We start from the raw sequence: 19,386 nt of genomic DNA on the forward strand, positions 1-19,386 counted from the left end.
CATGTTTAGTAAATCTATCTCACAGTCATCTCTCAAAGCTTTTGTTGCAAAACATGTTTCTTAACAATTAAATATACAACGGGAATATATTAGACATTTACAGGACTTGAAATGTTTAAAAATAATGCACAACAATAGGATTACAAGGAGAGCAATGGCATCTTTCATTTTGTTATTTCATTATTCCTCAAACATTAATCCCTAAAGTCTGCCCAAGTCTTGTCCTTTACATTCATCATGTTCCTTTTTCCTCTCCTCCTCTAATGTCAATATTTTAATAATTTGAATTATCTTGCCTGGGAAAAGGAAACATTATTAACTCACAAGGAACATTTATTGACATATAATTGTTACAATCCAAAACACAACACAAAATCAGTCATGTACATGTGACACATCACAATGAGATAGGGTCATGTTTTTGGCACACTGAAGAAGGTTGGGCTCCTGAGACCCAAGGTTCACATGATGATGCACTTTCCCAACAGCTTCTTGGCAGTCTTGAAGATCTGGGATTTCTTCTAAGGCTGAGCACCTGCAGTGGGATTTTTCTAGTGGTTCAGCAATCACTGCTGCACATTGATATTTATCTATGCAGAAGTCTCCAGGAAGGTGCAATTCCACTCTAATGCACATTCTCATTCACTTCCTGTCAGCTCTCATTACACTTGTTGCTCACAGGATGATTGGGTACTTTTTCAGATTGTTGCCTTTGATCTCAAAGATCAGCTCATAGAAGGATTCAGCTCCTCCAGTATTTGCTTCTTAGTGACAGAGTAGACATGGATGAAAGTGTGACCTCTGGCAACAGTGAGGTGCTGCAGGGTCCAGTAGCAACTGCTGCCAGTAGTGTTGGTAATGTGCAGCATGCCCACCTTGTGGCTGTAGGCCTACACCTGGCAGTAGGTATCTTGGATAGTCAGCAGATAATGCCTCATGAAAGTTGCTGTGTACCGACCTCTCGCAGCAGCCACTACATCAGCACTCTTTTCTTGCTCCTGGTCTTAAAGAAAAAATTTTCAATGTTTCACTGTTGTATATTATGTTAGGTGTGGTCTTGTCATATATGTTGAAATGTATTCCTTCCATGGGCTACTTTGTTGTGAGTTTTTATTATGAATGGATGTTGAGTTTTGTGAAATGTTTTTCTGCATCTATTGAGATGATCATATGATTTGTTTCTTTCATTTTATTAATGAGATTTATAAATTGATTTGTATGTTGAACTACACTGCATCCTTTTAAAATGTTGCTTCATTAGGCTTGCTAGTGTTTTATTGAGAATTTCTACATCTATATTTATTAGAGATATTGTCCCATGGTTTTCTTTTCTAATAGTGTCTTTTTCTGGTTTGGTATAAGGATAAACTTGGCCTTGTAAAATGAGCTTGGGAGTGCTCCTTCCTCTTTCATTTTTTGGATTTTGAGAAGAACTGGTATTCATTCTTCTTGAGTGTTTGGTAAAATTCACCAGTGAAGCCATTCAACCCTGGATTTATCTTGCCTGGGAGATTTTTGATTACTGATTCAATTTCCTTACCAGTAATTGGAATATTCAGATTTTCTATTTTCTACTTATTCACTCCAGGTAAATTGTATATTTCTAAGATTTTTTTCATGTATTCAGGGTGGTGTAGTTTTTTGGCTCTTATGATCCTTTGTATTTCTGTAAAATCAGTTGTAATATCTCCTTTTTCATTTTTATTTTAATTTATTTCTGCTCTTTTTCCTTGGTTAATTTAACTGAGGGTTTGTCAGTGTTGTTAATATTTTCAAAAAACCAACTCATAGTTTGGTTAATCATTTTATTGTTTTTCTGTTTTCTATTTCATTAATTTCTTCTCTGGTTTTATTATCATTCCTTTGCAAACTTTGGGCTCAGTTTGTTCTTATATTTCTAGTTTCTTAAGGTGTAAAGTTAGATTGTTTATTGGGATTTTTGTTGCTTCTTAAGGTAGGTGTTTATTGCTGTAAATGGTTAAGACTGCTTTTGCTGCATCCCATAAGTTCTGGTATGCTGTGTTTCCATTTTCATTTGTCTCAAAAAATTTTCATTTTCCCTTTAATTTCTTCTTGATTCATTGATTGTTCAGGAGAGTGTTGTTTATCATGTTCTTCTGAATTTTCTAGCTTTCCTCTTGTTATTGATTTCTAGTTTCATGCCATTGGAATCAGAGAAGATGCATGGTATGATTTTTTTATATATATATTTGGCATTTCCTTGTTGAAATTCTTATCTTGTTCATGCCATTGTTTTCCTAATTTTGTTTAATTTTCTGTCTATGTTTTCACTAAAATTCCTTAAAAGGATTATTCTGAATTCTTTTTCTGACAGTTCATAGATCTACTTTTCTTTAGGGTTTGTTATTGGAACTTTATTATGTTCTTTCGGTGGTGTCAAATTTACCTAATATTTGTGATCTTTGATTTCTAACATTTTTATCTGTGCATTTGAGTAATTGAGCTCCTCTTTCAGACCTAATAGGGTTACTTTGGCAGATACAAGTGGGCAAGTAGGGCCTGCTATTATGATCTATTTGGGGACAAGCCAAATGTTCAAGCTCTGAGCATGGGGATGGGAAGTGTGCCACTGGCTGAGAAGAGTTGGATAGAAATGCAGGTTTCCAAATTAGACTGTAGAGTGGGCTCTGCAGTTGCCTGGATTGTCTATTCAGGGTTATTATATAGTGGTGACTGGGTACTATATAGAGTAGATGGGGCTATGAATTAGCTTCCCTGTCCTGAAAAGGCAGCAGTATTAGACCCAAAGCCTATACAGCTCACTGTTTGGGGCCCCAAATCATGCCAGATTGTGTGCTGAATTCTCTGGCCAAGTGGGACAAGTTTTGCTCTGCAGAAGATGGAAGCTATGCGATGTAGTTTCTATTTAAGTGCAATGGTACATAGGGCTGTTGAATGAGCTATGCAGCTTCTCCTGTCCTCTGGTTTGGTTTCATGGTTGGAGAAGCTGAAGACTGTTTTCAGTGATAAGTGAAGCTATGAATTAAATTCCTATCCAAGACACAGAAGGAGAAATAACTCTAAAGCCAACAAAGCACTTCATTTATGGTATTAACTCAAGCTGAACCACACTTCCTGTTTTTTGACTGAATAGGACCACTGGCTTTGCTCTGCAAATTATTGGCTCAAGTGCCCCTGGGCCACAGAACTTCCAAGAGTTGTCTTAAGGTCTTCTGATTATATTGGGCTAGAAGACAATCTCCAGAGTGAAGGGGAATAAATCTTATTTCCCTAGCCTGGCTTGGTGGAGGAGGGTCTTCTCTAGGCTATTCTGGATTTACCAACTTCTCCAGTTGGGAGAGTCTGAGAGCTATACTCAGTCTTAGTAGCAGATCCATTCCCCTGCCAATGCATAGCATGGGAACAACTACACACCTGGACCTATCTTTGCTCTGGGGGCGATCATCTCTGCTTGCTCACCTAGTCTGCACTGCTTCCAAAAGTTGTCATAAGCCCTTTTGTTCAGATGGGGCCTGATGACACTTTCCACAGTGGGTAGGGCTGTAATTTAGCTCCTTACCTAAATGTGGGCATACTAGGCTCTAGGGCTGGCAAAATTGCTTTTCTGAGGATCTGCATCATGCAAATCTGCACTCTGACAAGTTCCCTGATCAGAGTGCATCCTCAACTTGTTTCTGCAGATGAGTAAACTGATGTTTGGGATTTCTACATGGGACTGCAGATATGAACCTTGTCTGCCAAAATACCATGTGCTTGTTGTTGCAAATTGTTTCCTTGTTTTTTATCACAGTAGTTGAGCCCTGTAATCCTTATAATACAATATCAGAATATGGGCTCTTGCATATCAACCCACAATGCTGGAGAGGGCTGGTTGACCCCTCTAGATTCTCTTTTCTCAGAGAAACTGGACACTAAGGAGAAACCTCTCCTTGCAGTGCTGCGCTGTCTGAAAGGAGGGTCAATGCAGTCAACATGTAGCCACTTCTCCTGCCCTTCTAATGCAGTTTGCTTTGGCATCTGAGGTTCAGGGCATTGCTTCATCTTCACTCTGATGTTCTAGAATTCACTCAGTGGTGCGGTGATCTTGAATAGTTGTCAGGTTTTTTTTTTTTTTTCTTCTTTTTTTGTGCAGGGGGTAGGGAAAGGCAAAATCAGAAACAACCTATGTCTTCATCTTGATGACATAGATGACATCACTCCCTCTCATTTTCTTTTGTGTGTCTTCATTGTCTTATTTTTGCTCATTGAGAAGCTTATAGAAAGCATCTTTTAACAATATATTTTAAGCTGAAAATAACTTCAATCATATAGCAAAACTTTATTATTTTACATCTTCTCACCACCAATTCATGTAATTCATGTCACAATTACATCTTAATATATTGTATATACATTCATAGCTTTAGAGTTATTTTATACTTTTGTTTTTTTAAAGTTAATATCAGAATCAAAATTGCTCTATGCACCACTACTACAATACTATAATATTCTGTATTTTAATATATATTTATATTTACTGGCAAGATTTATGTTTTCATATACTTTTGTGTTGCTGTCTAGATTCCTTTTTTTTCCATTTGCAGGACTAAACTTATTATTTCTTGTGAAGAAGGTCTAGTGGTGAACTCCCTCAACTTTTGTTTATCTGGGAAATTCTTTATTTTGCCTTTATTTTTGAAGGGTATTTTTGAGAGGCATGGTATCCTTGGTTGGCATTTTCTTTCAGCACTTTAAATATATTACCCCACTTCCTTCTAGTCAGTAATGTTTCTGCTTGCAAATCTGCTGATAATGTTACAGAAGCTCCCTTGTAAGTAACAAGTCACTTGCCTCTTAGGAAGCCCTCCAAAAAGCTGTAACACATGCTTCACTCTTCTCCTTCAGATTCAAAGCATACAGAAAATAAAAAAAATAATATAACAAACATCCATATAATCACAACATTTAAATAAATTTTTCCATTTCTGCTTAATTTTCTCTTCAAAAAAATCACAAACCTCTCACACACATGCACACTTCCCACATCCTTTCCTTAAAATAAAACCATGATCTTGATGTTGGCATGTGCCATTCTCAAATATATTTCTCATATAGTTATATATGCTAAAAATTGCTGATGGTGCTTTTTGGTATTTTAAAAATTATATAAATTATTTGTACTATCTGTATCATTTTACACATTATATATATACAAGGAAGATAGATCTCTTATTCAATACTTGCTATTTGTATAAATTTGAATAATTTACTTAAGTTTATGTGACCATTCTTCCATATGTAAATAGGCTTAATAATACCATCTGCCTCATAAGGTTTTAAGGATTAAATGAGTTAACACACACAATGTCTTTAGAAAAGTATCTGGAATTAGTAGTCAATCACTAAATCTCTATTTTCTCCTCAAAATTATGTTATGTAATTGCATTGATATCCATAGATATAATCTATTCATTTTAATGGTTGTATGATATTCTACTATAAGAATAAACTATTGTTTACCCATAATCCTATTGATGGAGAGTTAGGCTGTTTCTACTTTTACATTCATACAAACAACATAGTATGTACACATTTATACATGTCTTCTTTGAGTATTTACAAGAGTTTATAGCCCTCAAGTGTTATTGCTTGATAAAATTTATGGGTATCATCATTTGTATAAGGCATTTTCAAGTTCTCTAATTTATAATCCCATTAGCAATAGATAATATTTATTATTTCTCTACAACTTCAACATTAGTATTACCAGACTTTAAATTTGTCTGTAGGGTGTGTGTGAAATGATACATATTTTTTAAATTCTTCATTTCAAAAATTAATATGTGTTCACTGATTATTTGGATTTCTGTAATTTAATTGCTTCTTTCCCAGGTTTGTCCATTGTTTTCCCTACCTTCGTGTTTTGTCTTTTCTCATGAATTTGTAAGTCACCATACTTCCCAAATTAATTGCTTTCATGGTTAAATAGTTTGCAGATAGCTTATCCTACTACATGGTTTGGCTTTCCTTTTGTTTATGGTGATTTCATTTTCAAAATTTCTTAATTTTCATGTTGCATTCATGATTCCTTTTGGTTATATTTTATATTTTGGTGATTTGTTATTAAATCTTTCCCTATTTTAATGACATAGAGATAGTAGATAGATAAATAGATAGATAGATAGAGAAAAATGACACTGTCTTCACCTTTGGGGCTTAGTCCGTATAGAATGTGTTTATATTTATAATGTGAGAGATTATTTCTTATTTTTGTGTATGGATCCTCCCATGCCCCAACATCATTTGTTAAATAGTTTTCTGCATCATTTTACAAATAATTGTACCATTGGAAGGAGAAATACTCAGTTTCTGATAATAAAGGCTCTCTTTTCTCTGGAAGTATTTGAATGATAATTGCCATGCTTTATCCCTGTGACTAACTCCTCATGCTTCGCAGAGTCTTTCCTCAGATAATGTTAATATATTCAAATAGGTTACTATTCTGTCTTCCTTCAATAAGTGATTTTCAAACTTTATGAATCAGAATCACCTGGAGAACTCACTAAACCATGTGGAAGGCACCATCAATAGAAATTCAAATTCAGTGTGGATATGAATTATCTATCATTGCATTTAAATTACCTCAAATCTTAGCAGCTTAAGACAACAAACATTTATTATCTTAAATAACTTTTGTAGATTGAGAATTCAAGGGTAGGTCAATTAGGAGTTATGTACCTCATGAGGTTACAATCAAGCTGTTGACAGAGGTTGCAGTCATCCAAAGAGTTACTGAACTAGAGAATATGCTGGCAAGATGGTTTAGTCATATCATTTTTTTTTGTTGTTTTTTGCAGAAAGACTCATCATTTTATCAAATGGGGCCTTTCCATTGGTTGTTTAAATGTCTTCATGACATGTCAGCTGCCATTCTTCCAGACAAGTGATCCAAAGGAAAGCAAGAAGTTGTGAAGCCTTTTCTGACCTAGTCTCTAAAGTCACATACAATCACTACTGCATTTTATCTGTTTATTAGAAGCAAGTCACAAAATTGGTCCATATTTAAGAGTAGGAGAAGCAGAGGGTGTTGAAGAATCTGTGGACCTATTTCAAATCACTAGTATGGTTCACAGATGGAGCCTTGAAATTTGTGTTTTTAACAAGCTTCTAGGCAATGTTAATGCTGTAGGTCCAGATCACCTTTGAATAGTGTAAGTTTATTTTGCACATGATTCAGTTAGCAACACAAGTTAACTCTCATAAGGCAATATTTAAGCCCTCATTCCCTATTCATCTAGTCATGTTGAAGTCATTAATGTGTCTTAAGTCTATATCCTCTTCTCTATTTTCATTACCTCATTGTTATCAATATCTTAAATGACTCATTGTCTCCAGTAGTTTCTTCCTTCAATTTTGTGGTCACATTGCCGAAGTTAATTTTCCAAAATATTGTCCTCCCCACCTCTTAACCCATGTTTAAAAAAAAAAAAGGCCAAAAATGGAGTCACTATGCTAAGGCCAACACCAGGGAATCTAGATTTAATAACTAACCTAATTAGAGTTTCATCCTCTCCTAGAAATATAATCTTAACCAGTATGGAATTTCTTGGCCAACCCCTGCGAAGTAATCTGTCAGATGAACACCTGCCTTCTTCCAAAGGAAAGTTGCCTTGCCTGCCTGAAATAATTCTTTATCACTTCCTTGTTCCATCTTTAAAAACCTTTCTTTTTCTGTAACTCTTTGGAACTCCTTTCTATTTGCTATTGATATTACTCAATTCATGAATTGTTAAATAAAGTCAATTAGATCATCAAATTTACTCAGTTAAATTTTTTATTTTTAATTTTTATTCTATTTTGGGTTTGTTTTAGCAGCAGAAATTCCCTGGCCAGAGATCAAACCTGCACCACAGCAGTGGCCCCAGTCACAGCAGTTACAATGCCAGATTCTTAATGTACTATGTCATCAGGGAACTGAGTTTTATTTTTTAATACTCATGACCTAGTTATAATAATTTTAAGGGCAAAAATTCTGTTTTGATTCAGCAAAATTATTCCTCTATTTACTATATTATTTAACCTTCTCTAAGTCTCAGTTCTCTCATCTCCAAGATAGGGATACTAGTGCTGACTTTAAATGGTTATGTTAAACATTAAATGATCTGCTTTTTTAAAAGCTTAATGGAATTATGATCTCTTCTCCTCCTTTTCAATTCAAATATAGTATTTGTTAAAAAAAATAGAAATATAGAGCAAAAAAGGTGAAATTATAACACAAAGGACATGTGAAGTTTAATCACAAAATTTATTTATCTAAACAAATAGCTCTCTGTGCAAAATAAGAACTAGAAATAATGCTTAAAAAAGGTATGTTTATTAATATAATCAAATACATTTTCCAGCAGTCATGGGACAATGGAAATTAAGGTTAATCAGGCAGCAATTAATATTGATTTATATCAGACCATTAGATTGTTTTAATAAAAAAATCTAGGGATCCTTAATTTTTTTTTGAAGTATAGTTGATTTACAATATTATGTTAATTTTAGGTGCATAGTACAGTGATTCAATATTTTTATAGATTATACCTTATTTAAAGTTATTACAAAATAATTCCTATATTTACTTGTCCAGTACAATATATCATTGTTGCCTATTTATTTTATATGTAATAGTTTATATAAAACAAAACAGAAACAGACTCACAGATAGAACAAACTAGAGGGAACCAGTGAGTAGAGGAAAAGAGGGAGGGACAAGATAGAGGTATGGGATTAAGAATCCTTAAATATTTTTTAAAGATAAATTGCCCATATTCTTTTGTAATCAGAAAAGGAGGTGAAGAATCCCAAATCCACTTAAATGATGTTTAAAATTTGGATGAAAATACAAAAATGTCATAAAAAGATGAGTTAATTTTCTTGATTAAAAATAATATATACTTGCAAGGGTAATAAAACAAATAGCAAAAAATAGAACAAAAAGGCAAGGAGTTAATCTTCTTTACATAGGGATAGGGGACTAAGAGGTAAAAACTATAATGTATAAAATAAGCTATATATTGTACAACACAGGGGATATAGCCAATATTTCATAATAACTATAAATCAAGTATAATATTTAAATATTGTGAATCACTGTATTGTACACCTATAACATGTAACTTTATACACCAACTATATTTCAATAAAATAATTTTCTAAAATATACACTTGCGGGAGTTCCCACTGTGGTTCAGTGGTTAACAAATCCGACTGGGAACCATGAGGTTGCAGGTGCAATCCCTGGCCTTGCTCAGTGGGTTAAGGATCCGGTGTTGCTGTGAGCTGTGGTGTAGGACATGGTTCTGATCCCGCATTGCTGTGGCTCTATCTTCGATTAGAACCCTAGCCTGTAAACCTCCATATGCCATGAGAGCAGCCCAAGAAATGGCCAAAAGACAAATAAATAAATAAATAAATAAATAAATAAAAATAAAATAAAATAAAATATACACTTGCAAGGAGAATGAAACATTACAATTTCAGATAGTGCAAAATGTGCTTTGGAAGTTTTAAAAATAAATCCTTTTAAATATTTTTTCTTTCTTTGTTGTTAATAATTATGCAAAAATGGTTGAATTGCAAGATGCAAAAATGCAGACTATGCACACTTTCAGAAGGAAAGTAAAAAACACAAAAGGGAGGAGACAAGCCAACCAATATATGGTAACGACCTATTATTTGATTTTAAAAACAAAGGAAAAGGGAGTTCCTATTGTAGCTCAGTGGTAACAAACCAACTCATGCAGGTTTGATCCCTGGCCTCATTCAGTGGGTTAAGGATCCATTGTTGCTGTGAGCTGTAGAGATGTGGCTTGGATCTCACATTGCTGTGGCTGTGGTTGTGACCAACAGATAGTTGCATCTCCAATTCGACCCCTAGTCTGTCTGGGACCATCCCTATGCTGCAAGTGAGGCCTTAAAAAGCAAAAAAAAAAAAAAAAAAAAGCAAGGAAACAGATAGTAATTAAATTATTGCAGTCTCCCATTATGCCTAACGGTTTGGCTCCTTAGCAAACTATATTTCCAGTTTTAGGTCATAGCTCTAGAGGGTAGCATAAATATAAAAAGTCAAAAATAAAACCAAGGGGGAAAGAGGAAAGACCCCATATTTATTCAGTTCATTGAAGAGAAGGCTGTGGAGCCTCTGAATAAGCCTTTAACAAAAAGGAGAATGGCCTTGTGTTTCCAGACGCCACTAATGGGAGAAAAAGGAGATATGGCTTCAGTTGAAACTGAGGGGACCTCACATATTCCTTCAAGAGCTAAACAGTGATAAGAAGAATTGTTAAAGGCTAATTTTCAAGAAGGTCAAAAAAATGACTTTCCTACAAATATGCAATGAATATATATGAAATATTTTATTTACCCCATTGGTTAGAGAACAAGCATGAGGTTAAAAACATTTTAATCTTTACTTCAAAAGCTAAAAATTTGCAAATAATATTAGGGTAAAATTTCTGAGTTACATAAAAATTACTCAATGTCCAATAGGTCATAAAATGTAATCTTTTCAAACAGATAGAAATCATTTGTTTCTTTATAGAACAAAAAAAAAATCTATGTTAACAAATTACTTTACTAAGTCTGATCATTTTTTTTGTCTTTTTGCTTTTTTCTAGGGCTGCACCAGCAGCATATGGAGGTTCCCAGGCTAGGAGTCTAATGGGAACTGTAGCTGCTGGCCTACACTACAGCTAGAGCAATGCAGGATCTGAGCTGTATCTGTGACCTACACCACAGCTCATGGCAATGCCAGATCCTCAACCCACTGAGCAAGGCCAGGGATTAGACCCGCTACCTCATGGTTCCTAGTTGGATTTGTTAACCACTGAGCCACGACAGGAACTCTGTAAGTCTGATAATTTATCAATACTAGACAATGAGTTGAAATAACTATATTTGCTAGAAAACCTGTCTTTTTTTGCCTCTATATGACACTGAAAAGCTATGTTGCCTGCCATTTTGTCATTTTTTTCCAAGTTTTGGAAGATTTTTCTGATAACCTGAAAAAAATAATCACCCTTATGGAAAAATATCAACTTACCATTTTAGTCTTAATTTTAAAATGTATCATTCTTTAGTTTTTTAAAATATTTAATGTGACCAGGGAAGGTGAACATTTCATTTAGAATCAATTTTTCAGTTCTATTATTGAAACCAAGTAAAAAGTCTTTCAGTGTCCCCCATTTCTTGTCTTTAGAAAGTGGATCTCATTCAGCCTCCGTGGCCTTCTCCGAGTTCTAAGGGGAAGCTTCAGACAGTTGCTGATTAAGGGAGGGGAGAGGATTCAAAGACAAGGGAGGGACAGTCAAGCAAAAATAGTGCAGCCTTGGGGCAGAATCTTGGTTCTCTTTCAAAGGATATGCACGATGATGTAGGCATCTTATACACTTAGGATAAAAGTTATATTCCTTTATGCTTCTTTTAGAAATGAATACTTTCACAACCTTGTAGAAAAAATACCCTTCAATAAAACCTTAAAATATCTTTCAAAAATGAATACATTAAAATTGAAGAGTTTAGAGCCTTTCCTTGTGCTGCTTAATTTGATCTCACCCTAAACAAAATCACCTGTAAGCTAAAGATTAGGAGCCTTGAGCACAATTACCTGTGGGTTTAAAATTATAAGCACAAGATATTTTTCAAGAACTTTCCTAGTTTGTTCTATCTCTGATCAATATGTCCCTTTTGCAAGTATTGTTATTCTAGGAAAAGTTAAGATGCCATAACCCAGAAGACCACCCCCAGGATCAGGCCAAGATCTCCTGACACCAGCTTTGATGACCAAGGTTCCCCCAAAAAAAGAAGAATGCATATTTGTCCCAATCCTTGTTCTTATATGAAACCCTATTTTTCTCCCTTTAGTCTATAAAACTCCCTGCAATCTTCCCCAAAGGAAATCACAGTCTTTAGGACATTAGTCTGCTCTGGCCTCCTTTGTCTGGCAAAGCACTAAAAGCTATTTTTCCCTGCTTCACCATAAATTCTGTATCTGTGTTTCTATTAGGCAACAGAGTACACAGGCTGAGTTTTGGCAACATTACTATGCTTAATCTAGAAAATATTTTATTCATTAATTCAGGAAGGAAGTGTTTTACATAGCACTAATCAATAAGATTTAATTGGTAATACTTTTGTTAAATGACAATGGCATCACTCGATTATCCTAGCTGTGTAGTAGATATGTTTCTCAGAGCTAAATGGAAATGTGCCCTCAGAATAAAAATACTGAAGATAAAAGAGCATGAATTATGTTACCAATATTTCCACAAATTAAAGTAATAATATCCCCTTAAGAAAACTATTATTTGTTTAACATTTAATATACACCAGGCACTCTTAGGTACTTTATTCACTAATTAAATCATTATAACTCTCCAAAGTAGAAATGATTACCCCCAAAGTAATCATAGTAATGAGTTTTAATTGGAAACTTACTATATTCTAGGACTATTCTTAATTCTTTCCAAGCCTGACCAATCCAACTTAGCATTCAAGAAAACACTGTGAGGTAGCTGTTTCTATGTTAAAACCTCATAAAAGAGAGTGCTAATGTAATTAAATACCAGATGAGGAAAATGTTAAAACTAAAAAGTGCTGAAAATCAGACTTAATAGTGCTTTACTCAAACTTTGTTTCAAAATTCAAATAAATTTTAGTATTTTTCAGGCTCTTCAATGTATTCCTCTTAGACCAATGGTTCTCAACAATGTTGGCTTATGTAGCTACATAGCCAGACAGATGGCTAGATTCCACCCCAGACTAGGTGAAGCCAAATGTCTAGGGTTGGAGCTGCACAACTGTGTTCTTTAAAAGACTCATGAGCATTAATCAGGCTTTAGATTTTGCCAGTTGTTATATAATGGAAGAAGAGATAATCAAACAAATTAAGACAGATCCAGTTCAAATTATGCAGACAGGTTGAAACTTTTTAAACCTTGTATCAGTGATTAATAATACTGGCTGCATGTCATAATGACCTGTAGAATTTTTTAAATTTTATTTTTATTTGAATATTGTTCATTTATAATGTGTCAATTTCTGCTGTACAGCTATATGACCTAGTCATACACACACACACACACACACACACACACACACACACACACACACATTCTTTTTCTCATATTATCTTCCATCATGTTCCATCACAAATGATTGGATAAAGTTCCCTGTGCTATGCGGCAAGACCTCATTGCTTATGCACTTCAAATGCAATAGTTTGTATCTACTAACCCCAAACTTCTAGTCCATCCCACTCCCTCCCTCTTCTCCTTGGCAACCACAAGTCTCTTCTCCATGTCCAAGAGTTCGTTTCTTTTCTGTACATATGTTCATTTGCACTTGCACCATATTTTATATTCCACATATAAGTGATATCAAAATAGAGCATATGTTTGTCTAACACTAGACATATAAAACTAAATCTGTGAGGGTGGGGTTCTGGCATAAGTAATTTCTTAAAAGTTTCTTCCAGCAATTGTAAAGTGCATCTAGGATCGGGAAGCATTGATCTCCAGCTTCTCTGGAACTCTGCTGATCAAAGCAGTCAATTGCTCTCCACCACCTTCTGAATTATAAACTTCTCAATTTAACATTCATGCCTTCCACATGAACAAATGTACTTTTATACATTTCACCACATCCCTTCCCCCCACACATAAGCACTATACTTTGAATTCAAATTGATTTTCTGACTCTACCACAAACATAACTTGCAAATAAATTCTGCCTCAGTAACTACTGTTTTATTCCTCTAGTTGCTGAAACCCTATCCATACTGCAAAGGCCTTCTCTTGAAGCCTAACCTGTTTTGAACTAGATAGGATCTGTCCTTCTCTGAACCACCATGGACTTCAGTTTATACAAACTTATGGAATCACCTTATCCTGTCTGTATTATAATCACATATGCTCTTGACCTTGTTTTTCCCTTTGCTATAGAACAAAATAGTCTCACTAAGGTATTAAAATCTGTATTTGTGTACTTTGAAAAAAATACATTCAATATTAGAATTTCATATGTAAAAAATTTTAAAAACACCTGCTCAAATAAAACATAAACTTCTTAGAATGTTTTTTATTGATGAAAATAAACATGTTTTAAGAAAAATGAAAAGCGGATGGTTGATGTGCTTAATCTCAGTGTTATTCTGAGTCTCTCAATCATCCTTAGACCAATTCTATCTGGTGGCTGGCTTCCTCAGTGTAGCTTTATATGTAGCTAAAAGGAAAAAAAGGAAGAGAAAGACAGCCACACTAAAGTAGTAAAGATTGAGAAAAGCATGATTTAATTTTTAAGGTCAGAATGATTAAAACAAATTATGACTCTCCCAAGTAAAGTACTTTTCATATTGTTGAAGAAAGAAGAGCAACTTCTTTCCAGAGGCCATGATGACAGAAGAACAGATTCTGAGCGCTTAATAAAGTTCCATGGCAACTTTGATACAAAAATCCTATTAAATTTTGTTGTCTAACCTTGATTCCCCAGGAGTATATACTTCTAGTTTTCCATTTATAAAGGGAAAAATGTGTCAAGGCTCAATAAATTCAGTTCATCAAAGCACAAAAACATCAATTTGTGATTAATTGCATTTCCTAATGTGCCGAGACCAGCTCAGCAGGATGGTGCTGAAGAACGGGTGCTGTGGAACTTAAGGAAAGAAAGTTAACATAAAACTAGACACAGAGACTTTTATCTTAAGTAAAGGTGAGAACTGGGGGACTCAAGGTATCAGGGACCAAGAGCCCTGCCTCAAGAAACCACACTGCTTTTATTGTGCTCTTGAGGATGACATCAAGTGAAAAGGGGGTTGTAGGTGCAGGACATAGGGTTTTTTTATTATCATTTTATAAGTTCTTTTATTATTTTAAAAGTCACTTAGCTGGTAGATGGTTAAACTTTTACTCTAAACTTTAGGCATTTAAGAATCATTAGCATTTGAGTTAGCTATCTCTGCATAGCATTTCAGAGAATCCTCACTGTACTTCCGCAAATGGCATGCCTATTTGCGCAACCCTGTGTGCCTAGGTTTGCACCTTGGTTCTCTTTGCTAATGCATATTCTGCTAACGACCACTCATAAACCACTTGGCCATGAGGTTCCTCTTTCTCTTACTCTTTAGAGGACATATCATGCTTGTGCAAATGCGTGCCAATCTTCACAGGTCTGGCGTGCCTAGACCAATGTATTATGTCCTCATTCAGCTGACCCCACGAATAACCCATGCCTTTAGGTCTTTGTTCTTAAGCTTAAGTCATTTACCATCACCGTGACTGTTTCTCAAGCAGGAAGACAGGACAAAATAAGGAAGGACAAGATGGAGTTTTCAGCAAAGAGGCTAAGAAAATATTATAAAAACATGTCTCGCAACACTAATGGAGTTCACAAAGCTATTCCAAGATGAATAACACTTCCTACTGTAATAATTAAAGTCTGATTTTCCTTCTCATAGGGTCAGGAAAACTATGCAAGTAATGTACAATGAGGAAATAATTTAATTACTATTAACAATATACTATCATTTGTTTTGTCTTTTGTCTTTTGGGGGCTGCATCCACAGCATATGGAGGGTCCCAGTCTAGGGGTCAAATCGGAGCTGTAGCCACCAGCCTGCACCACAGCCACAGAAATGACAGATCTGAGCCATGTATGTGACCTACACCACAGCTCATGGCAATGCCAGATCCTTAACCCACTGAGCGAGACCAGGGATTGAACCTGCAACCTCATGGTTCCTAGTCAGATTCATTTCCACTGTGCCATGATGGGAACTCCATTATCATATGTTTTAATTGCCCCAAAAATGCATTAAATTTTGTTTGAAAGTTTTGATATTTCATCAGAAATAGCTAGTATCATGTCTGTGAAAATGTTGACTATATATTGTATGTCATTGTGAATATTATGGAGTATACCTTTGACTTCATGTTGTTAATTATGTACCTTCTAAAATTTTCAGTAGAAATAGAAATGACAACATCAAAATATTGATTACAATTTTAATTAAAGCAACTAAAAGATAAATCTAAGCATAAAGAAAAATAGTTTTCCCAATAACATTAACATTTTCCTTATAGGAAGTACATTTACATATTACCCCTTATTCCAGTCTGATATATATATAGTGTTTTTTATACCACAGATGCAACAAATAATGCTATCAAAATCACCATACACTCATTATAAATTAGATAAAACCTGCAGAGGACTTTGATATATAAGGTCAATAGCTAATATTGAACCATGGCAACTAGCAACTGGAATCGATGCTTGAATAGCATTTATGCTGAAACACTATCAAAATTATAGACTGAAGGAAATTCAGTAATTAAAGCCAAATAAAATTAATTTCCTATCTGTTGCAAGGACAGGGAAAGAACATAGGGTGACTAAAAGAAGGAGTACTGTGCAATTTCTTTTTTTTTTTTTTTTTTTTAATGACAATCTCTGTGGCATATGGAAGTTCTTGGGCTAGGGGTTAAACTGGACTGCAGCTGAGGCCTACCTCACAGCCATGGCAACACCAGATACTAGTTGCAATTGCAACCTACACTGCAGATTGCAGAAATGTCAGAGCCTTAACCCACTGAGTGAGGTCAGGGATTGATACCACATCCTCATGGAGGCAAAGTCAGGTCCTTAACCTGCTAAGCCACAATGGGAACTCCTCCATGCAATTTCATTAACTGAAAGAATAGTGTTTCATTACCTCAGATCAGGATTAACTTTATTTATTTTTTGTCATTTGTCTTTTTAGGGTCACACCCATGGCATATGGAGGGTCCCAGGCTAGGGGTTGAATCAGAGATGTTGCTGTCAGCCTATGCCAGAGCCACAGCAATGCCAGATCTGAGCCACGTCTGTGACCTACACCACAGCTCATGGCAACACTGGATCTTTAACCCACTGAGTGAGGCCAGGGATTGTACCTGCAACCTCATTGTTCCTAGTCAGAATCACTTCCACTGTACCAAGACAGGAACTCCAGAATTAATAACTTTATATTTCTAAAATCTTTTGTAGAATCTGATTTTTCTTAAGTTTGAATAGAAACTAACCTTGGGGAAATAACACTTATGAAATATTCAATTTGCATATACATTTTAAAACTATTGTTACCACTGAGTTCCTTTCAATAGGTCTCATGAGAACATATTGTAGAAAACTGGTCCTGAACCCCTTGTGGTTTAAAGTAGATATATAACTAAAAGATTGCCCTCAGATGATGGCATAAATGTAGATGATATTTACATATTTTAAAAATCAGTACATTTATTATATAAAGCCTATTTTCTTTAATACTTTTCCACACATAAGGTATTATTTCTCTCTGGAATAATTCATAGAACTAATGAATGTTTCCATAGTGTTATGAGCTATGCTTTCTTCATCATTATGGAGAATTTTACCCTTATTTCTTTTTTTTTTTTTTTTTTTTTTGTCTTTTGTCTTTTTGTTGTTGTTGTTATTGTTGCTATTTCTTGGGCCGCTCCCGCGGCATATGGAGGTTCCCAGGCTAGGGGTCGAATCAGAGCTGTAGCCACCGGCCTACGCCAGAGCCACAGCAACACGGGATCCGAGCCGCGTCTGCAACTTACACCACAGCTTACGGCAACGCCGGATCGTTAACCCACTGAGCAAGGGCAGGGACTGAACCCGCAACCTCATGGTTCCTAGTCGGATTCGTTAACCACTGCGCCACGATGGGAACTCCCTTCCCCTTATTTCTAATTGAAGAACTCATTCTGTCATTTGTTTCAGTGGTTGTTTTCTTTTATTCAACAAAGTTCTAAAAACAAGACAAAAATATGTGAGTTTTAGAAATATTCACCATAAAATCTGAAGAGATAATTATATTTTAAAAATCAGGAAGAAAATGGTGGATAAAATTCCACAAAAAGAAAAAGAGTTATGTCAAAAAGATAGCAGTGGAGGAGACCCCAGCCTTTGTTCTCCCTCACCAAAAATCAACAATTAGACAACTATTGATGAATAAAAACAGCTTTGGGAAAGCTTTTGGGTCTACTTAAGAAACTTTAGCAGTACAATGGAACAAAAATCTTGAAAATGACCCCACATAAAAGGAAAGAAGAACCCTTCATTTTGCCTCCCCTAAACCAGCATTGCTCAGCATCAAGAGGGAATGCCCAAGCTAGAAAGTGCTCCCTCACTGGAAAAGAGGTCCCAGGGTGAATGACAATTTCTCCAGTTTTTAAGGCACCCCAAAAGACACACCCTGATTTTCTTCCACCCAGATGTTGGTAAATCTGATACATACAGAAATGGCTAGGGACAAAGAAGAAAAGCAGGGGCTAACATTATCATCCATTTACTGGGAGTGACCACAGTTCTGAATCTCTTGCTCTGCAGACAACCCCAGCAGATTTCACCACTAAAGAAACCAGTGGCTAGTGCAGCTGCTCTGGATACCCTTCAGATTTCATCTGCTTTCCACAGGTATTTCCACTTGCTGACACCAGCCACCTGAGTCCCTCACCACTTCCTGCCCTCCTAACCCCACCAAAGCCCAAGACCCACACTGGTAGCCAGCCCATTTCTCTGCAGCTGATCAAGTGCAAGACACCAGCTTAAATCCCCACAATTGATGCCTACCACCATGTGTGCTCTCAGGGCTAGACCTTTCAGTTGTGTACCTGCACACTGCCAGCCTGATGCCTATCACTGATCTCCATTATCATGTATACATCCATGGCAAAATCTTTCAGCCAAGGAAGTGTATGCTGATAGGCATGTTTCCCACAGCTGCTTGTGGCCCCAGATTAGGCCATAAAGTCTGGAAGAGGTGATCATTTCTTCAAATACTCATACACATACACAAAGCCTCAGGGAACACAAAAATCAGGGAAACATGACTCAACCAAAGGAACACAGTAACTTTCAGTAACTGACCTCCCAAAATGGAGATACAGGAACTGCCTGATAAAGAGTTCAAAACAATTGTTCTAAAGATTCTCAGAGAACTACAAGAGAGTACCAATGAAACTTTAATGATATCAAGAAAACAAAAAAATGACAAAATAAAAATTTCATCAAAGAGATAGAAAATAGAAAAAGAACCAAACAAATTTTGGAACTGAAAATTTTGGATTGAACTGAAGAATTCAATAGAGAACACCAAGAGCAGACAAGATCAAGCAAAAGAAAGAATTAGTGATCTCAAAGACAAATCATTTTAAATCATCCAGTCAGAGGAGCAAAAAGAAGAAAGGAATGAAGAATGCTTATAATAATTATGGGACACCATTAAAAGAAATAATACGCATCTTTGGAGTTACAGAGGAGAAGAAAGGGAGAAAGGAATAGAAAGCATATTCAATGAAATAATGACTGAGAACCTCCAAAGCCCAGTTTAGAAAA

General features: G+C 35.5%; 1 pseudogene; it reads right to left on the reverse strand.

The window, feature by feature from the left end:
- Positions 1 to 461: 461 nt before the first annotated feature.
- LOC100525022 (GTP-binding protein Di-Ras3-like) lies at positions 462 to 3,427 on the reverse strand (annotated as a pseudogene).
- Positions 3,428 to 19,386: the final 15,959 nt, after the last annotated feature.

The sequence above is a fragment of the Sus scrofa genome, chromosome X, assembly GCF_054392235.1.
Source record: "Sus scrofa isolate SSC_HxYL_T2T_F1_AM1 chromosome X, Sscrofa_HxYL_maternal_Yorkshire_Landrace_v2.0, whole genome shotgun sequence".
Classification (NCBI taxonomy): domain Eukaryota; kingdom Metazoa; phylum Chordata; class Mammalia; order Artiodactyla; family Suidae; genus Sus; species Sus scrofa.